Source organism: Mauremys reevesii, linkage group 27, assembly GCF_016161935.1.
Source record: "Mauremys reevesii isolate NIE-2019 linkage group 27, ASM1616193v1, whole genome shotgun sequence".
NCBI classification, from domain to species: Eukaryota; Metazoa; Chordata; order Testudines; family Geoemydidae; genus Mauremys; species Mauremys reevesii.
Window position 1 is genome coordinate 9,857,639 of NC_052649.1, and position 10,964 is coordinate 9,868,602.

At 44.3% G+C, this 10,964-nt stretch overlaps 1 protein-coding gene across 2 annotated transcripts in view; it reads right to left on the minus strand.

Annotated features, from left to right (window-relative positions):
- Nucleotides 1-10,964, minus strand: part of MPP3 (membrane palmitoylated protein 3) — an 82,919-nt gene that overhangs the window by 41,600 nt on the left and 30,355 nt on the right. Inside the window, exon 1 of one of the 2 annotated variants that reach the window (XM_039516388.1) lies at nucleotides 4,951-5,109. The exons of the other annotated variant lie outside the window; for it this stretch is intronic. The gene's annotated coding sequence lies outside the window, so the exon portion shown is untranslated. Of the gene's footprint in view, nucleotides 1-4,950; nucleotides 5,110-10,964 lie in introns of those variants that run through there. 2 annotated transcript variants of the gene reach the window in all.

A 10,964-nucleotide genomic window follows, 5' to 3' on the forward strand; every position in this document is an offset into this window, starting at 1 on the left:
TTTTTCCCATAAACATTCATGAAACAGCTCACTACCTAAAAAAATTGCTAGCTTTTCTTTTCAATATGGGCACAGTTCTATTTTAGGTTAGCCAGGGCATTAGAAGCAAGTGCTTGATCTTGCAGGACAGGCCCCTTACCCATGTCAGTTTACATCAACTCAGAGTATTTGACTGAAGATGTGACTGTAACAAGTTATTTTCATTCCCAAAAGCTCTTGTTTTGCCAATCATCTTTTTGTTATTCTGAACTATCCTCACTCAGCATTGTGAGTGGAGCACTTAGCTGTAACAAATTTGGGATCAATACGCTTAGATGAACATGCCCACGAATCTTTGAGGTTTCTTTGTTTTGGAGTCTTCATTTGTACAGTTGCCGCCACCTTTTTTGGGCCCAACCAAACTCCTTTGTTGCAGAGTGTATGTTCTACCCATTCAGTGAAATCTGGAATTTATTTCCTATTCAGTTTCAGATTCTTCTCTTTGGCATGCTGCAGAACATTTTGCAGCCTCTCACTGAGGTGCTGTCACAGAGTGTGGGGGAGTCAGGGCCCTGCACCCCCCACTTCCTGTGATTCACTGGGACTCTCAGCCAGCCAGTAAAACAGAAGGTTTATTAGCCGACAGGAACACAGTCCCAAGCAGGGCTTGTAGGTACAGAGAACAGGACTCCTCAGCCAGGTCTCTCTGGGGGGCAAGGAGCTTAGACCCCAGACTTGGGGTTCCCTACCTCTTCCCAGCCAGCACAAAACTGAAACCAAAACCCCCTCCAGCAGGCTCTCCCCCTCCTTCTCTCCCCCTCTCCCTTTATCCAGTTTCCGGGGGCAAAGGTGTTGACTCGCCCCCACCCCCCTTCCTGGCTCAGGTTACAGGCTCAGGTACCTTCCCTCACCTGAAGTCATCCCCTGCTCTCCCATCCCCCATGCAGACAGTCCCAGTAAAACTAGAGACATTCCCAGGTCAATCCACCCCACTCCCTACTGTGTCACAGGTGCTAATCAATTTCACTCCAAATTAGTAAAGTTTCACATACTGTATATAAACTAGCAGGTTCAAATATATACTGTATTTTGTACATATCTATCCAAGAGTACTTTACAAATTAAAATTATAACTGATATCAATGAGACAAGGTGTGTAAAGTAATATCTTTTATTGGACCAACTTCTGTTGTTGAGAGACGAGCTTTCCAGCTTATACAGAGCTCACCTGTGTAAACTGGAACGCTCGTCTCTCTCACCAACAGAAGTTGGTCCAATAAAAGATATTATCTCACCCGCTTTGTCCCTCTACTCTCCTGGGACCAACACAGCTACAAGAATACTGCATACAACTGATTTCAATAACACTTTAATATTAGCTATAAAATGCAGTTAAAATACTGAGTGCCTATTAAGAACCACAACACAAACTACATGAAAAAAAGAACTTCTAACCTCTACATTAGAAAATTGATATTTTGAGCATTACCCTAACTACTGACTCAAAATGTTTTATATAAAGATCATTGCTTTTGCCGTAAACAGGAACCTAAAAATGTACAAGATCTTTTGAATTTTGAGGGCTGAACAAAATAATATCAGTTCAATTCAACTCTGATGTAGGAACTAGTAATATAGCAAGTCACTTTTTCTGCTCAAGCAGTATTGAACATTTGGAGCTAAATTCTATGCTTGGGTACATTAGTGTAATTCATTGACTGAACAATTTTCATAGTCCATGGTTTGAGGTTCTGTCAGTTGCCATTGTTAATTACTGGGCAGTGTTTACATTTTAACCAGCGTCTGCTGACTTTCAGAATACAGCACAAAAAAAGTTCAGGTTCGGGTTTTTTTAATAGTAAGGAAGTTGTTTATTTGGGATGTCAAGTTTAGGCAGCAGGGTATGTGGCTATTGTTACTCATGGATATTGCCAGTATAATTAGATTTAGACGACTAAACTTTATAACACTCAAATTTTTTTGAGAAACACCAATAATGACTGCTCTTCTTGGAGCAGACAGTCCTGGAACGCACAAGGGGGAGAGGCAATTCATGATGTAGGCCTAAGTGGAGCACAGGATCTAGTCCAAAAGGTGAATACAGCTGAACCACTCAGTAATAGCGACCATAATAAAATTAAATTTAACAGCTGGGGTGGGGGGGTGAAACCCACCACAGTGGCATTTAACCTCAGAAATGTGAACTACACAAAAATGAAGATGCTAACTAAATGGAAATTAAAGGGAACACAAGAGCGAAAAGCTTGCAAGTGGCAGGGAAACTTTTTAAAAGCATCATAATAGAGGCTCAAATTAAATGTATACCTCAAATTAAAAATAATAGTAAGAGGACAAAGGCCGCAATGGCTGAACAACAGAGTAAAAGAAGCCATTAGCAGCAAAAAGGCATCCTTTAAAAATTAGAAGTCATAGAATCATATCATAGAATTCAAGATCAGAAGGGACCATTATGATCATCTAGTCTGACCTCCTGCTAGATGCAGGCCACATAAGCCGATCCACCCACTCCTTTAGCAAGCGACCCCTGATTTGACCAAGTCAAATCCTACTGAGGAAAATAGAAAGGAGCATAAACTCTGACAAGTCTAGAATAATTATGCAGGCCACAAAAGAATTTGAAGAGCAACTAGCCAAAGACTCAAAAACTAACAGCAAATTTTTGTTAAGTACGTCAGAAGCAGGAAGCCTGCCAACAATCACCAGGGCCAATGGATGATCAAAGTGCTAAAGGAGCACTCAAGGAAGACAAGGCTATTGCAGAGAAGCTAAATGAATTCCTTGCATCGGGTCTTCACTGCAGCTGATGGGAGGAGGATTCCCACACCTTAGTCATTCTTTTTAGGTGACAATAGGTGTCAACAGAGGAGGTTTGGGAACAAACTGATACATTTGTTATCAGCAAATTAAAGAAGTATGGATTGGCTAAATGGACTATAAGGTGAATTGAAAGCTGGCTAGATGGTCGAGCTCAACAGGTAGCAATCAACGGCTTGATGTTTAGTTGGCAGCCAGTATCAAGTAGAGTGTTCCAGGGGTTGGTCCTGGGGCCGGTTTTGTTCTACATCTTCATTAATGAACTGGATGACAGGATGGATTGCACCCTCAGCAAGTTCGCAGATGACACTAAGCTGGGGGGAGAGGTAGATATGCTGGAGGGTAGGGTTAGGCTCCGAGTGACCTAGACAAATTGGAGGATTGGGCAAAAGAAATCTGATGAGGTTCAACAAGGACAAGTGCAGAATCCTGCACTTAGGACAGAAGAATCCCATGCACTACTACAGGCTGGGGACCAACTGGATAAACGGCAGTTTTGCAGAAAAGGACCTGGGGATTACAGTGGACGAGAATCTGGATATGAGTCAAAAGTGTGCCCTTGTTGCCAAGAAGGCTAATGGCATATTGGTCTCCATTAGTAGGAGCATTGCCAGCAGATCAAGGGAAGTGATTATTCCCCTCTATTCGGCACTGGTGAGGCCACATCTGGAGTATTGCATCCAGTTTTGGGTCTCCCACTAGAAAGGATGAGGACAAATTGGAGAGAGTCCAGCGAAGGGCAACAAAAATGATTAGGGGGCTGGGGCACATGACTTATGAGGCAAAGCTGAGGGAACTGGGCTTATTTAGTCTGCAGAAAATAAGAGTGAGGGGGAATTGATTGCAGGCTTCAAACTACCTGAAGGGGGGTTCCGAAGAGGATGGAGCTCAGCTGTTCTCAGTGGTGGCAGATGACAGAACAAGAACCAATGGTCTCAAGTTGCAGTGGGGGAGGTTTAGGTTGGATATTAGAAAAAACTATTTCACAAGGAGGGTGGTGAAGCACTGGAATGGGTTACCTAGGGAGGTGGTGGAATCTCCATCCTTAGAGGTTTTTAAGGCCTGGCTTGACAAAGCCCTGGCTGAGATGATTTAGTTGGGGTTGGTCTTGCTTTGAGCAGGGGGTTGGACTAGATGACCTCCTGAGTGCAGTTATATAATGTGATGCCTTGTTTGGTGCTTAAATACCACAGTGACAGGTGTCTTAAAATAGCCAGTAAACCAGATAACTCAAAAGATATATAAACACATAAAAGAAGTGAAATTGCAAGAAACCAAGCACCTAGTCTTATAAAATCTGACACCTGTCAAACAGGGCATGAGTCTTTAAGATCGTCCGATAACACTAACCTGAACTGCTGAGTTTATTTTTAGCATAATCTAACTAATTTCCCCTTAATGCAGGCACCCTCTATAATTTTAAGACTTCAATTATATTTTAATTAGCTCAGCCTCTTGCAGTCTCTGTGGAAACCGGATTAGGAATTAAACGGACCGGTATTGCTACTTTCCTTTCATCTCAGCACAAGCACGTTTCTCTTGCCTCTTTGTAGCTGAGGATGTCCCCCGGCTGGTTTGAAATAAACAAGAGTAAAAAATCCAGCCCACTTGCCCCGGGCGTTCCATCTTTGTTTTCACTTGCGGAATTCCTCAGCTCTTTGGGCAGATTAAGTCGGCCCTCTGCATGGAGAGCTGCTCGATGCATCCCTCCCAGACCCTGATTACCAAACTGAGTGAGGATGAGCCTGGCCCGATGTCATGCTGCTCCCCTGAGGCAGCAGAAATGCCCCCAAGACGTGGCAAAGGCAAGAACCATCACAACCCTCCCCCAGTGAGAAGCCGGAGCCCCTCCGTGCACTCGCTCAGGTCCAGGTATGTGTCCTCCCCCCGCCTCCAGCGCCATGTGCCCATCCTCCCTCCGAGCGCCCAGGCATCTGTCCTTACAGCGTCCGGAGCTTGCAGGTGGAGCGAGGGCCAAGCGGGAGCCAGCCTCCCCGAGCGGGGCATAGGTAGCGGCCCGGCCCGGCCCGGCCCCACGGAATTCCCCGCCAGTGCCTTTGCTGGGGACTCGCGGAGCGGAGCGCGCTACGGCCGCGGTCACAGGGACATGCAGCCGCCGCCGCCCGGGGTTGTTACCTGCGGGACCCGGAGCTGGCTGCCGGCCGCGGCCGGGACTCGGTGCTCAGGCGGCGGGCTGCCTCCCGTGGAGAGAGGAGCAGATCCCCCGTGTCTGCGTCCCTCCAGCCCCGTGCGCGCCTCGCTCATGCGCCCCTAGAGCACTGGAGCTGCACGCACCGCCTCCATCCCTTCCCCTTCCTCCGGGGGGGTTGGCTGGGAAACTGGCTAACCTCCCCCCCCCCGTCCCTTTGTGTGGCTGCGCGGATTAAAGGAGAACACAAGCCTCAGCGGGGGAGAAGGGGGCGCCAGCCCCGCCCAGATGTGCGGCCTCAGGGCATGCCCCGGGGTTCCTGTAGGAAATGGTGCCAGCCCACAGCCAGCCGGCGGGCACAGAACCCGCCGCCTCCTTCCCCAGGGAAATAGGGCAGAGCTAAGAACCTGGATTTGTGAGTGAACTGGGCCCTGCTTTCACCTCTTGTAGCCATGGGTGAATTTAAGCCACTAATAATGCAGGCTTTCAATCTGTTCAGTGTTCATATATAAGGGATCCCTTCAACATGGAGTCCCTAGGGGTACAATTGGATCATAATAATGTTTACATTTCTCTCTGGTTTTCCCTTTCAATTGTTGTTTGGTGGTTCAAAACTTCCCAAAACATTCAGCTTTCTGCAGGAAATTTCCCAGGCCTAGGCTCTTTCTGAAGGTGACTATGGAAAACATGAATGGAGACAACATACACTTTTATCAGAAAATTTTGACTTAAAATTATTTTTGTTGTGGTTACACTTTAGAAGGCTCATTCAGGGAGCAAAGTTCCATTGTTTTGGGTGCTATACACACACACAAGAGTTCTTGTGCCAACAAATTTATAATTTGTATAATATGACAAGAAATAACAGCTGGAAAAATTCAAACGGATGAGTTGGGAGGACAAGGTAATAGTGAAACAATGTTATTTGGTGCAATAGGAAGCAGTTATGGCATATCATGGCTTAAGCATTGTCAGATATATTGGAGACATCACAGCAAAGTTTTAAGGAGGGATTTAAAAGATGATATAGTGGCTTTCTGGATTTTTACTGGGAGCTACTCCCATGGCAGAATGTATTAAAGGGCTTGAGGGAAAACTGATTGCATTTGGCAACACCAGAAAGGAAAAAGTTTCAGCAATCAAGATATGAGCTGATGAGGACTTGAACTAGAGCTTTTAGCTGTATATGAGGGGAGAAAACAGGAGTGAATTTCATTCTAAGCAAAGGAAGGCTGTACCAGACATGTCTGCATGGCTTATGCAGCTCTTGAACTCGGGCATCTCCTAAAGCAGGAGTTCTCACAAGAAATTTTTTGGTGGCCTTAGAGTGCAACCACCAACTCCTGCTGGTCATCTCTCTAAAATACTTAATTAACTTTAGGAAAAATAAATATATATGCATGTGTACATGTCCAAATCATTGTAATTTATGTAGGGCTTTTTTTTTTTGTTTGCAGACTCAGTAATAAAAATAATGTACAGTTGTCTCTATTCTTTACTGGACCTAAACAGAATAGAAACAAAATAAAGTATGTTGCATGTTCTTGTCTTTTTTGTTTCTTTTGTTTTTTGGTTGCTTTTTAAAAAACTTACTAGCTAGTGAACTTACTAGCTTCTGTGAAAACTGATATCTGTATGTTTGTTAATATCACTTTTCACAGCAGACTTACTAGCTAGTTGGGAGGCAGTAAAAAGTGATGATAAACATACAAATATCACTTTTCACAGCAGACTTATCCAGCAAGCGAGGGACAAATTAAGGCCTGGATGGAGAGGCGCATAGAGAGAGTGGGGACTAGGGCAATGGGAGTGGGGGAGCGGGGGAGCCCAGGGTCAGAGCGAAAAGCCCCATGACCGGAGCCCACCACCCCAGGGCTGAAGCCAGAAGCCTGAGCCCTACTGCCCTTGGAAAGGTGGGGAACTCACACTGGCTGCCTGCTCCTCTGGGTTTGGAGAGTCACCATGTTAGAGAAGCCTCCAGGGCTGTTCTTATTTAAATTGGGAACTGCATCAACTCATAAGCCAGCCCAGAATCCTGGAGATAGAAATGTGACAAAGCCATGTTTGTTCCTTTCATCCCCAGCGGCAAAACCTAGTCTCGCTCCTTCCAAAATTTAGTCTGAGTTCAGGGGAATGATTTTCTGTTGAGATAATACAGAAAGGCTAGCTATTTGCTCCTTTGAAATATTCAAGATACTTGTATATTTATGTATCAGAGGGGTAGCTGTGTTAGTCTGGATCTGTAAAAGCAGCAAAGAGTTCTGTGGCATCTTATAGACTAACAAACGTATGCTCCAATATGTTTGTTAGTCTATAAGGTGCCACAGAATTCTTTGCCACTGTATATTTATGGCAGTGTTCTATGTGTGAAGGACTCTGCCATTATACTTGTTTTCCTCTTTACATAGTTTTACTATTTAAACCATTTAAATATACCATGGGCAAAATCCTGCTTGCCTTATCCACACAAAGCGACCCAATAAAATTAATGGGACTACTGGTAAGAGAAAAGCAAGCAAGATTTTGGCCCTGATTTATTAGTTTTTAAAGAGATTTGGGAACAATTATCCAATTTGAATTTCTTGCAATACTGGGTGGCTTGCACTTTTTCTACCCTTGTTTTTGTATATTTGTTTTAAAGACTTCATAATTTTCTATAGCTATCAGTCATTCATCTCTGGATAATATCTGGCATCATTCTAAAGTGGCTCTTACTAATGTATATTGTTCATGTCTGGGAAGATGTAAAATAAGCCACGAGTCAACAAGATTCACAAAGACTTAGAATGTTTTGTGTGGTCAGCACACTTTCACAATAAAGTAGCCCAACGACTTAAAGAAATTGAAGGGACAAAAGATCATTCCATTAATTAGTTCTGGTTTTATTAGAATAAGTAAGTCTGATGTTGTTTCACTCAGAATAACAGTCTATTTCTGTACATAAATAGGGGATCTCCACCATAGGAGCTGAGCTGGCTTCCCTTTTATAGGCCATTTAGTCTTCCATAAATATCCTTCTTCATCTGAGAGTACCTGTTGGGCTTTCCTTTTACTAAAAAGAAATGGTAGCTTTCTGGAAAGTGCTCCAATCCTCCACAGTCCCCAAATGGGGAGGGAAATTAAGAATTTCAGTTTCTGGGAGGAAACCTACCTATAAAACCAAACCAGTAAAAGGCCTTGTGCCACATCTTCAATTTGGTTGGTTCTGTTATAAAGACTATTGTGATTTAAAGCAGTGGTGGCCAATCTTTCAGCCTGAAAAGGTTAAAGAGTATCAGGGGCCAGCCTGCAGTAAAGCCAGCCTCCTGACAACCCAATAAGTGTAGCTGGCCCTGATAGAAGCTGTCTGATTTATTGCACCATCTGATTGGCTGCAGGAGTCTGCAGACGGATACTTAAACTCAGTAGCAGCCACAGTCTAGTGACTGCTTAATGTATTCAAAACTGTAGCTGTGTTTGGTCTTTTCCCTGTGCTACTGTCTCTCTCCCTTCCCCCCCCCTTCCTGATGTCTGGCTCAGATTGTGGCTCCACCTTCTGAGTGTGACTGCAGGTAACCCTTTGGGTTAGGCTTTTGTTTCTGACTCCTGGCTTGGACCCTCAGCTATGCCTCCTGGGAGTCAGATTAACCCTTCAGATTAGGCTTTGGTCTCTGACTCTAACTTTTAGTTGTGCTCCTGGACCAGTTCTAAGTAGCAGGCTAAATTCTTGCACCAACCATTAGGCAAGACTGCCCATAACTTGGCCACTGACAAAGCACTGTAATCAGCAAAATCAGATTTTTTTGCTCCTCTCACAAGATACAAAGACTCATCTGGAAATTTGCTGCAGAGTCCTTGGTGGCTATACGAGCACCATAGCTGACCCCTACATCTCTAGGGCTTCTGATACAGGGGGCATATTAGAGGGGCCATAAATAAAACAGCTAGAGTGTAATGCTTCCGGTTCTCCTTGACTAGTGTATGCTACCAAGGGAATGGTAGCTGGCTGGCTCATGTCAGAGCAGTCTAGAGGCAGCTCTAAGTTGGACTGGGCCAGAGAACTGGGGAGCTGTAAATGGTTAGTTCTCCAGTTATCCTCTGCTGGGTTACCCTGAAGGGCTGTGCCGAAGAGGATGAGGAGTCTTTTGCTAGGAGGTCCTCTAGGTTCAGGGAGAGCCAGTCAAGCAGCCCTCCAGCTCAGCAAGGAACCAGGCAATGGTTTAACTAGACTAGAGCTACTCTCCTGCCTGCCTTGCAATGCCCCAGGTGGCCAGTAGGGCGCTACTGAACAGCCTGGAAAGAACTGACAGCCGCAGCCGAGAGCTCCTAAAGCTGCTGCAAGAGACTGGAGACCGTGCTAGGGCTGATTTAAATACTTTAGGTTTAAAAATCACAAGGTGCAGCTATGGGAGGCCAATTCTAGTTCACAACCGAATACCGATTTTCTAAGTCACAACTTATTCCATCATTGCATAGGTTGGACACCACTGAATAAAGTCTTTAAACTGAGTGTCTGACACTCTCTTGGTTGTGCAGCAATTAGTAACCAAAAATCAAGCAAGTCTGTTCGCTATCTCTAAGTTTTATCATCCCTTTCATTCCTTACGAACCCATCCTCCGTCAAAGAACCCACCCTCATGCTTATATGTAAGTAAAATCCTTTACTAAATATGTCAACACTCCTAAATAGTTTGAAACATATCTCCAAGACTACTGCATCTGTCAACACTGTTCTAGGTAAATAATGTTTAAATGTGTTGGGTTTGCATTTGCTGTCAGCTAGGGTAGAACTAAAATAACTTTGTTCTTACTGATAACGTTAGGGATGCCTTTCCCACTCCTCAAATAAAAGCTCCCAATGGGAATTCCTGGTTACATCCATCCCCTTTAAGACTTCAGGAATAGATTGATTGACTCGCAACAGAACAGTAATTAGGAAATGTGTTCTGTGCCTGTTAGTTTGTTGCACGCTTTCCCCTAGCAAACGAGAAATGTCTCTAGGCAATGGGACTCCCCTGGATTAGATGCAGCTCAGAGAACTGCTGTTACTAGGGAGAACAGGACAGAGCTGTTCCCTTTGTGGAAACCGGATGTATTTCTAATGTACGGATAGGCGTCTGGCACCATTGGCACGTGTTACAATAATGCTAGTAGCTGTAGTAATAAGAGGTTTGTGCATACTATTCTGTTAATTTGAAGTTCTGCTAAAACAGTACCAGATTAACATCCTTTGATACTGACACCTGCAGTGCATGGAGAGAAAGTGCGCCGTGCCGGACTCCTGCCTCAACCTCAGCAGGATTCACAAACGAGCTGTTACCTAATCTGGTGAAAAGACAGGTGGTGATAATACTGCTGCCCCCCTTAAACTCAGTAACCCAGCGTTAGAGCATCACCTGGCATGTGGGAGACCCACTAGGTTCAAATTCTGTCTCTGCTTGATGTGGAACAGTGATTCGGACCCAGGTCTCCTATAGTCCATGAGAATGACCACTATAATGTATTTTAGGGTGGGTTTCTCTCATTCCTTCCTGTTGGAACCGTTCTGCAGTGTAGAAATTAAATATTCGTTGGAGAAGGGACGGGGAGCTGGTGAAAGAACGTAAACACTTTCCCTCTGCTAGAAATGTCATTTGACAAAAGCTGCTGAGTTCCTGTTAGCTGTTAATGATTTTTGGTCACCATCTGTTTGACTTGAAGTATATACAGTCAGAGTCCTGGGTAAAAGGCTGCCTATACTAGATCTAAACTTCTGTGTCTTCCAATGATGGAAAAATGCATTTATATTCAGTGTGTTATATATTCAAATCACAGATAAAGCCACGAAAATTTATAATTTTCCATACAGTAAGATCAGAAAGGGGGATTTTTCTTGCTTCTGTTCCAGCCTCCCTGTTCTAGTATTCAGACTCTGTTTGGAGGGGTGACACATTTGCCTGAAGAGAGGGGAAATTTTTTTCTGTCAAATAAATACTGTTAGAAAAGCAATAATTAGAGAGATAAAGGAGAAAGCTTTGTCAAC